This window comes from Emydura macquarii, unplaced genomic scaffold (assembly GCF_026122565.2).
Source record: "Emydura macquarii macquarii isolate MOO-44397 ecotype Brisbane River unplaced genomic scaffold, CSIRO-AGI_Emac_v2 contig_2422, whole genome shotgun sequence".
Lineage (NCBI taxonomy): Eukaryota > Metazoa > Chordata > Testudines > Chelidae > Emydura > Emydura macquarii.
The window spans coordinates 4,265,704-4,275,634 of record NW_027132559.1 but is presented as its reverse complement, the minus strand read 5'-3'; the positions used below and the strand labels follow the sequence as shown (position 1 = coordinate 4,275,634).

At 41.2% G+C, this 9,931-nt stretch overlaps 1 long non-coding RNA gene across 1 annotated transcript in view; it reads left to right on the top strand.

Annotated features, from left to right (window-relative positions):
* The first annotated feature begins 7,820 nt into the window (after nt 1-7,820).
* The window catches only part of LOC137162230 (uncharacterized), a 106,120-nt gene continuing 104,009 nt past the window's right edge, over nt 7,821-9,931 (top strand). The window contains exon 1 of the long non-coding RNA XR_010922335.1: nt 7,821-7,873. This is a non-coding gene — a long non-coding RNA (uncharacterized lncRNA). The remainder of the gene's footprint in view (nt 7,874-9,931) is intronic.

Below are 9,931 nucleotides of genomic sequence, written 5' to 3'. Positions count from 1 at the left end.
TTCATTGCCAATTATTAGAGATATCCTTTGCACTAGGGTAATAATTTAGAGTGAAGATATTGGATGTGACATGGCTGGATAAAACATTGTTCCCTGTGATGAATAACGTGCAGGTTCAGAACTCATGCCAGAGAGAGAGAGCCTTCGGTCCCAGGCTAAAAAAAAGTAGAGAGGGAAATATTATCCTTGTGGGATAGCCCTGTGAGATGAATCTATGGTCAATATGGCTCTGTTAAAAAGGATTGCCAGACTTCTGTGTGTGTTATGATTCTTCATAAACATCTCCTCTGCACCGTGAGCAGTGTCATTATAACAACACGCTGATGGCTGGGCTGCTACGGCTTGCTGCCTCGCAGGGAAGAGGTGTGCATGGAATACAAATCGTGCACCATGACAAGCAATGCTCTTCTACTACTGAATATAGAAAAACGGAGAGGAGATGAGCGCTAAAGAAATACCAGTACCTGCTTCCTCTTCTTTGTTCCAACTCCGCGCTCTCTGGCTTACCTGAGCATTTTGTTCTTACTTGCTTGATGTAACAAATCTGCTGAAATGGCTGCAGGACTGCTTTCCTCCCAGCGGTCACCTGTCAGCATGCCCTGTGATATTAGCAGTGGGCTATTGTGGTGTTACATTTCCCTTTCTCCCAGAGCAACCACAGGCCTAATGACTCGTGGGAGCTCCATTGCAGTGCATCTGCTGACACACTGAGGCGTTGAGCTTACCAGTGCTATCAGAGAGCACCGTTATTAACACTCCAGCTGGCTGAAGGAGACAATGTTTTAGTGCAGTCAACATGCTGAACAACCCCCACTGAGTCTTGTCAGCATGGAGGTGCCTTGGACAATTACCATGTACAAAGAAATATAGAGCTTGCTGCTTGGATTTGTTTATTGGAGGTCTTTTAGTTGTGCAATGTGTGTACACTGGTACTGAGCACTCAGGCGAGGTGGGTGGCAGGGAAGGTGAAATCCACTGCTCTCCTGGGCTGCTGCTGAATTGGCTGTTAATCATAATTAATTATATGATTAATAATCATTAGCGGATGCTGTGCTGGGGTTTGTGCCATTTACAGAGTGTAGGGCTGCTTTATTTGTCTTAGTCAATCAGCTCTCTCCAGATTTGGAGCTTGTCCTGCAGGTCTGTGAGTGGTGCACAGCAGGGAGTACCGGGCTGTTGCACTCCAATGCAACTGTGATAAGAGGCTACTTGTGGATACAGTAAAGGTAAGTGTTTGTCATAGCCCTCTACAGAAGGCAGACCAGAAGTAACTCTCCAGACCCTTGTCCGCTTGTTCCATTATTTCAACATGCAGGGTAAGGAAGGGGCGAGATACGGACAGAGAGTGGATGTGTCTGAGGAGATGAATGTACTTAAAAGTGATCATCACACTATTGAGGCACTTAGCTCGATATTTCCTCCTAGGGCTTATTTATGTTATTAGGCAGGACTAATTTGGTGGCCACATAACAATGCTCTCACTGATGCAGGGAAAGGATTCCCTTGCCCTTATGTGTGTAACATTCTCCACCCATAAGATGACGATTCAACCTTCGGTGACCCGTAATTGCTACACTAAGGGTATTGAGGAGCAAGAATGGAGAATGCCTCTGAAAACAGACGCCCTGCATTAAGTAGATAGTCATAAAGTTGAGTTCTCCCTCCATGTAGGTGTTAGATACTGATATAAAGTAATTTATAGGATTTTTCAGTTTGTAAAATGCACAAATTAAAAAAAAACTAAGTAAATGTACAATAGTGCAAAATGCATTAACAAAACAGTTAATTTGCAGATTGACTCAGTGCCATTTAAACGATTCAAAAGCCCAGCACCTTAAAATCAAAGAGAAAAGCTCTGAAACTCTTTGTCATTGTCACCCTAAGCAGACCAAGTCCTTTGTAAATAAATGTACACATGGTGCAGTGCTTGGAAAGTCAGTCATGTTCTATTGTTCCATCAAGGAGGGTGAGTTCCAAAGCTGAAGGGGCATAACAGAAAATGTTCTGTTACCAATTTCCTGCATTTAGGGACTGTTAACTTGAAGCACTTGGGCTCTCTTCAACTGGCAGGATAGAACATCAGAAGACAAGCAGACTCTAATGATACAAGAACCCAAATCACATAGTGCTTAAATGTGCAATATCTTGAATTGCACCTGGATATGAATCTGCGAATATTCTGGAATCACAGCTTCTGGAAGTGTGAATCTGCATTTTTCTGCTACTTTAGTTTAAAATGTGCTGTCATCTCAAGGTTGCAAGCTAGATTTCTGGCCTCCCATGCTAGCTCTCACTATGATTACATTAGCAGTTGAACAGCACCTTTTAAATTTCAGCTTTAATTATTTTGCCACAGTGAATGAGAAAACTCTTTGTGATGTCTTTGAGCCAGCTTGTTTCGCTGACTCCGCAGCTTGTGGCTCCCCTGTTGGCAGATCAGGGGGCTGGGGGTTGTTCTCCAGGAATCAGTCTATTGGCTCACAAGAATTTTAGTGAGATCTACTGTAAATATTCTTTAAAAGTCCTATTTGAGTTTCTTCAATATCATTCCACTGACAGTGTGGGGAGAAGATAGGGAGGACATGCATTAAGAGAATCTGAATGGGCTCATTTATTTTTTAAAATGTTTCACAGATGATAAACTGTTATGCTTGTCTGACTTACAAGCATTTTTATAGAGGCTGCCAATGCCAATTTGAGAGTTGAAAGCTACTGAAAACAGTTTCAGTGAATCTTTATGACACTAAGAGGTAATAAGTAATAATAATGATTAGTTGTGTCACAGTAGTGCCTAAAGACCCCGTTGTGCGAGGCGCTAGACACACACACACACACACACACACACACACACCCCCCAAAAGATGGTCCCTGCCCCAAAAAGCTTAAAACCTACGTGGAGGAGATGCGGAGGGTCAGTCCCCGAGACTGAAAAGCTCAGCCTTCACAGCTTATCCACAGGACAGATACTGCACATGCAGCGGAAGTACAGGCTTTCTCATGCTGCCCTGCCAATGTATCTCCATTTGATCTTAAGGGGATCATCTAGAGTGAGATAGCAGTTCAGTCTCTGTGGCCAGGTCTATACTGGCCAGGCTTCATACTGGCATACTGTACTAGCAGACCGCTGTTAGTGTGGGTGCAGCTTATACTGGCAAAACTCCGCCTTTGCCACTAGGGCTTTTTTGTAAACCTCACACCCACCCAAGTGAAACAAGCTGTACCAGTGACAGCACAGTTTTGTTGATAGAACTGCATCTACATGATGGGTTTGCTAGCATAACTATATCTGTCACAAATCACACTTTATCACACCCCTGGTCAACATAGCTATGCCAGCAAAAAGTAACAGTGTAGAACTGACCTGAATGTCATGCTGAGTCAGACAAAACGCCTGTCAACTTGAACAGGAGTCTTACCTAAATAAGGCCTGCAGAATCAATTCTGTCCCGGTCTTTAAGTCACCCAGGTTTACCTGTGTATTGGGAGTTTTAGGATCAGGGTTTAGTGTTATATGTAATACAAATTAATCTGTAGTTTTATCTGATATGTGCTGCCGTCAGCAGGGTGAGCTAAAGAACTGAGAACCATAATTCTGCTTAAGTCTTTAACCTTGTTGTGTTTGCCTGTTAAAGTCACATTCAGTTCAACATAGGATTTATTTAATTAATTGAAGAAATTCTGCCTTGGAATGAATTGCAGTTGTTGGCAGCAAAACTGGTGCAGGTGGTGGTTAACTTTTAACTGACAGACTTTAGTTCTTTGGTATAAAGGTGGAGTTTTCTGCATTGCTGTTTCAACAGTGAGAATCCCATTTCAACTCACGGTGAGGAAATCATTCTGTAGCTGATGTGTCTTTCCATATGTAAGGCTTGAGGTTGTTTTCAGCTAACAAGTTGTAAGCTGAAACTCATTTAAATGGCCAACGAGCATACCTGAGCCTCAAGGACAATGACTAGTGTAAACATCCGATGGCTCAGGAAGCCAGATGTTCTCTTAGTGATTCTAATTCCAATGAGAACAGCACATTTGCTTTTAGAATTTGTCTCATCTGCCACCTAGCTGTAAGGACCCCCCCCTTCTTCCTCCACCCTACCCCGACCCCAAGCGTAGCCCTAGCATCCTTGATGTAAGTAGAGTGATTAAAGTGTCTCTGCATGTATGCAACGACCATTATCACTGTTGCTCTCTCTGGATGGGACAAAGTCTGTGTTTGTAAGTGACTAGATAAAGAATTTAAAACGTACTATGTAATCGATAAGAAAGCATATATAATTGACCACTGTAACACCATGAAGTTGAACTGATTTATCAGACTTCCTGGTATCGTGAATAAATCTCTTCAGTATCGTCTGTGTTGCCTGATTCTTGGAGAAAGAATCCTTCGTGCTTTACACAAACAATAGGCATTTAGGACTTCAGTGGACTTCAGAGCTGGCTTTTGATGCATTAACTGAAGTATCTCAGTTTCTCATCACCCCCATCCTCATCTGCACTACACATTTTCTGAGAGCACTGAGCCACATCAGCATTAAGCTGGCCTGATGACAATTCCAGAATGCTTATGGTCTTTGTCCAGTTTGGTTTTAAGGTACGACAGGCTCCTAACAATGGAGCTCCTTCATGCCCGAGTTCTCTCTCTGTCCTGTCCTAAAAAATTCCAAGTAAACTTCTGAACAGTACTTTGCCAGAAGATGTTACCCATTTTAGACCTAAATTTACCCCCACCCCAAACAAACCCAGTGTGACCTCCCTTCTCACTGCTCATTCATGTGATTTGTTGACATATTGAAATGCTAAATCTTGAAATGGAGGTTATAGGAAACATGAAACATATCAGAGAAACATAGCATCCCATGTCTTTGCTCTTTTCTGCCCCTCTCTCTCTCTCATATCATTTTGGGTCTTTGCACATTTTAAAGGTCAGTGCCACACCTCTGGGAACTGACAGGTTGAGACGCACAGACCCAAGTCATTTGAAAAGATATTCTTGATTTCCAAATACTAACTTGTCAGAGGTTCTTGCCGCTCAACGGAAGCAACTAGCTTGCTTTGAGCAGGGGGTAGATTACCTTCAGGCACACAGGGATAACTATTTAATCCTGTACTGGCGTGATGAAGAAGGCTGAGCCATGTTAAAGCTGACTGCAGAGTAGTGGAGGTAAGATTTTAATCTCTCAGTGACTGCACTGCTAGACAGGATACACAATAAAATATTAAAGACAGATGTATACCATATGTTTTGAATGTATCATGTTTGGTGTCTGTTTTTTAATGAATTTCTCAGCATCTGTAGCTGATGGGGAGCTGATCTGGAGCTTCAATTTCTGAACCTATACATAATTTTTGTAACACATTTTAAACATCTTCTGCCGTGTGTGTGAAATTTCATTTTCTGTTATGGCTGCTAAGTGTCAGTCTAGCTTGTGATTCTTCTGTCTGTATAATAATTGCTTCCTTTCTTTGTAGAAATGATGTGGCATCAGCAGCCCATGCATGGGAGATTTTTCTTAGGAGGCTGTCTTTAATTAGTGAAACAAATTAGTGCTTCAGTGACTTTAACTGGGTGCCAACGGAATTCTCTCTACATGTAGGCCTTTTTGTGAATCAGTCTGAACTCAAAAGCTGCTACTTGTATATTTTGGAAGGAGGAAAACAGAGGACTGGCTACTTCTACACTTGTTATTTTTAGCAAAAGTTATTGATAGGCCCAAGATTCAGACACGAAATTTGAATGCCCTAATGTTTTGGATCCGAGAGGGACTATCTGTGGGTATGGATTCTGAACCCACCCAAATTGGTGGAGTATTTGGATCCAAATTTTGATTTAAGCACAATCCTAGTCACTATAGTATTGTATTCCTGAAAGCATCCAGCTTCCCCCTTCTTCGTGACACTGTTAGCCCTGAACTGTTTGCTTGGGTGATTTGTATAAATCTACGTTTTAACTGGGAAGAGAATGACACTGAAGGGGTAGAGTGTGCATGTGTAAAGTTCAGCTCAGTGGATTAATCTGCTAGGGAGCCAATGATGCACTGACAGCTTGAAATTTGCCAGCGTGGTGATATAACTTTTAAGATGTTCTTGGCAAGCCTATAAGAAAATAGTCGCCCTGTTAAACTGATGCCACCTGGTGGAGATAGAAATTGGAGACTAAGATTTATAGCAGCTTTTAAACCAGTGTTTCTCAAACTTTCTTAACCCCGGTTCCTCCTCTAAATTTTGAAAACTCAAGCCCACATCATGTAGTTATATCATTGTCCAGATCTGTGCTATAGGGGTTTGAATTTTCCTCCTGACCTCCAGATAGTTATTGACTTGTGCCTTCAATTACTGCTATTAGCCCATGCCTTTTTATCTTAGCCGGAGTAAATGTTCAGATTCTATTCTCGTTCATCTAAAGGGCTAATCTTTGTTAAAACGTACTAAGATATTTATCTCAGTAAATTCTTGCAGCAGTGGTTTTGCCCTCTAGAAGGCTGCTGTTTCAGGAAGTACAGATCTTGAGAGTAGTTCTTCTTCAAGGAAAGCTGTGAAAGCATTGCTGAACCCAGATTGGCTGACACTGAGTTCCAAAAGGAGGTAGAATTCAGAAGCACTGATTCCATGCGTGAAATGAAAACAGACCCATTCTCCAGTGTTCCTCTCTACCAGCCACCGCTAAGAAATTTGGGATATCACAGCCAGAGGCAGCCAATGCAGGCCACAAATAGGATAGATATCAGGGCTCTGCCATTATTCAGATTCAATCGAGCTAGGTTATAGAAATATTTCGATTATTTAAATATATATGATGTGAAATTTTCCATTATTTGGCCAAAAAAAAACCTGGGCCAAGGCAAGTTCAGTGTGAAAGAGATCTCAAACGTTTTATTTTCTAAATATAGGTAGGTCTGTTCCACCAATGCCAGTCTGCTCTTGGAAAATTATCTTTCAGTTTCTTTTATCATCTTTTGTGTACAGTGTGCTGTCTCTGCTTAAAATATGAGCAAAGACCTAGCACGTGTGCTCCAATGAGTTCATAGCTGGGGTAAAAGTGGGAACTGAAACCAAAACCTCTTGAGAACATGAGTTTTTCCTTTGGCATTGTACAATGTGAGCATGAACCTATCGTTCAGATTTTCTTTTCCCGTTAGAGAGAAGGGTGGAAATCTGGGGAGGCGGGGGAGAGGCCCTCTTCCCTCCTCAGTTCGAGGTATGATTATAATTATTTATATATGGTAGCACCTACAGGCCCCCAGCAGGGTCGGGTCCCCATAGTGCTAGGCACTCTATAAACACATAGAAGAAGGACCTTGCTTCCAAGAGCTTTTTGACACTGTGTGCAAGTGTCTCTTGGAACGGATGGAGCATCCTGAGCAAAAGCTGTGCTTGAGCCTAATTATTGTTTACATCATCTCCTGGTGAAAATGTTAATAAAGAATGTTATTCGATGGGTGAGGCCATGACAGCTGAGGTCTCTGGCGTGATAGGTTCTCTGAGTGCAGAACAGGTTTCAGTTACGAGCTGAGCAAACAGCTGCATGGAAGAGAGCATGACCTCAAAGTGCTGCAGGCAGAAACCCTTCTAAGACTGCAAGAAGGGAGTTGATTCACAATTTCCTTTCTTGTGTTTGCTTTATTTGACAGATAATTACCATTCCAGCGGTAATTGCTGGAAGAGCCATATGAGACTCATAAACCTCTTAATGCTGAGGGATTTTCGAGAGAATAAAAGACCAGTGAAGTTTTATTATTTATTGTTTGTTTTGTTTTATTTTGTTTTGCCACAGGACCCAGAATCTTCCAGATCAGGGTCCCATTATGCTTGGCACTGTACAAACAGAAAGACAAGGTACCTGCCCCCAAAACCTTGCAGTCTAAGAGGTTCTGAACTGGTAAGAAATAAATTAACAGATTTTAATGAGAGTTACAGAGAGAGAGAGAATTTAAAAAAATAAAATTACCCAAGGGGGTGAGGGGAACCCATTGGCATGCACATACCTTCCCCAGCAGAGCTTGGTTTGGAGGAAATGTTCTCTAGATGACAGCTGATATGCACATGTAGAGGTGATCCAAAAGGAGAAGCCTGCAACTGGTTCCCACTATAACACTGTTCCCAAAACGCCTTGGCCAAGATTTTGAAATGTAATTAGAGATTCTGGGTGCCCAATTTTAGATACCTTAAAGGGGGCTGATTTTTCCCAATGTGCTAAGCACCCGCCCTCTGAAAACCAGGCTCTGTTAAGGTGTCTCAAGTTGGGCACCCAAAAATTGAGGCACCAGAATCACTTTTGAAAACCTTGATCCTTGTGGTCAAATGATATTAGAGCATGTTAGGTTGGTGCATTAGGTGCAGTATTTTATGGGTGCTCCCTCAGAAGGTGAATACAAGCATATTCCAGTTTAGCACCACCTGTAATTAAATTGACTATAATCTCTTTTTTAAGGAACTGTTTTTTTGTTACACAAACTGTAAATCCGTTCTGGGTTTTAAAATCCTTCAGGTTTTGTGTGCATGCACATGAAGATTATCTAATAAACTGTTTCTTAAGCTCCAATGATTCTGCTACTTATATCATAAATTCAGTGATCTTCCCATTACTGGTCATTAATCTGCTTCATCTCCTGCCTATTTTATACCCTTTTGATAAACTGTTTGTCTAACCATTTGAAAGAAACAATGTCAGAAGCTCTACTTGAGGCATTTTCCAAACTAATGAGGAAAATCCATCACAGGGAGAGTTTATCTGTTTCTTTGTTGGATGTAAATAAAATGTCATACTAATTTACCTCCATAAATCTTAAGGGCTACTGCCACAATAATATTCTTATATTGGTATGTGTTTTTCTTTTCTTTTTCAACATAAATCTATAAACAAGTATAAAAGAATATAAGTAAATCCAATAAACTTCTAAAAACCAGATTATTTTGATATCTGGTGATTTAATGATAAATGTGGCTTCATCTGCTAGATTTTGCGGTTCATATGGTAGGTAGCTATGCTTTCCTACTCAGAGCCTGGGAATGCTTTGGGGCCTTGTGCCGACCCGTTATTGGTGCACAGGCACATAGCAACAGAGAAAAGGCTAAACTTGGGGAGCATTAAATGCATTTTATTTTCTCTTATCCAAACTGAACTGTCAAATCTTTTGAGGTTCACAAGCCATTAGTAATTTTTGGCTTCTAACTTCCATAACTATTATCTTGATTGCTGCTGTCCGTGTGGTCTGATGTACCAAGGGCCATATCACAGCATTTGTTTTTAAGAAGCTCTCTACATTGGTTCCAATGGGGGAGATCTGCTCTTACTTGTAGGTACATGGCTATAAATCCATTACAATAAAGTAATGCCCATTTTATTAAAAGGGGGAAGCCATTGGCTTACACACACACAAGAAGCCCAAGTGTGTTTTATGAAAGTTCTCAAATTTTATCTCCTGCATTTTGATGGTGGACAGTGAATTTTTTTTGATTACATGGGTCAGAATCAGGAGTGATTTAGTGAGAAAGATACAAGCCCTGATCTTGCAGTGAGCTGTCTGCGGAACATTAATGCAGCTTCATGCAGGGGTCTGCCAGTGTATAGGTTAGGGCAAAGCAGGGCCTAAAACATCTGAGAGAAAATTCCAGGCTTAAAGACTTTTACAGTGACAGATCTCTACAGATTTCACAGTTTAGGTTCTGTGAGATTCTATTTTGATTCTGCTTGAATGAAAAAAATCAGACTCTAACGGCAATTATAGTTAACTTATTCTTTTTTAGTTTGGCTCAGCTGAGCTAACGGAGCTTTTTTTGATTAATCAAATACCATGGGCTGCAAGATTTCCATTTGTAGAAAATACAGTGGATAAGCAGAATTTTATTTATCTGTATTTCTTTGGCATTTGGGTTGTTTTAAAATGACTAAAGCCATGAGACAGCCTGATCCTGTGCCCCATTGAAGAAAATGCAC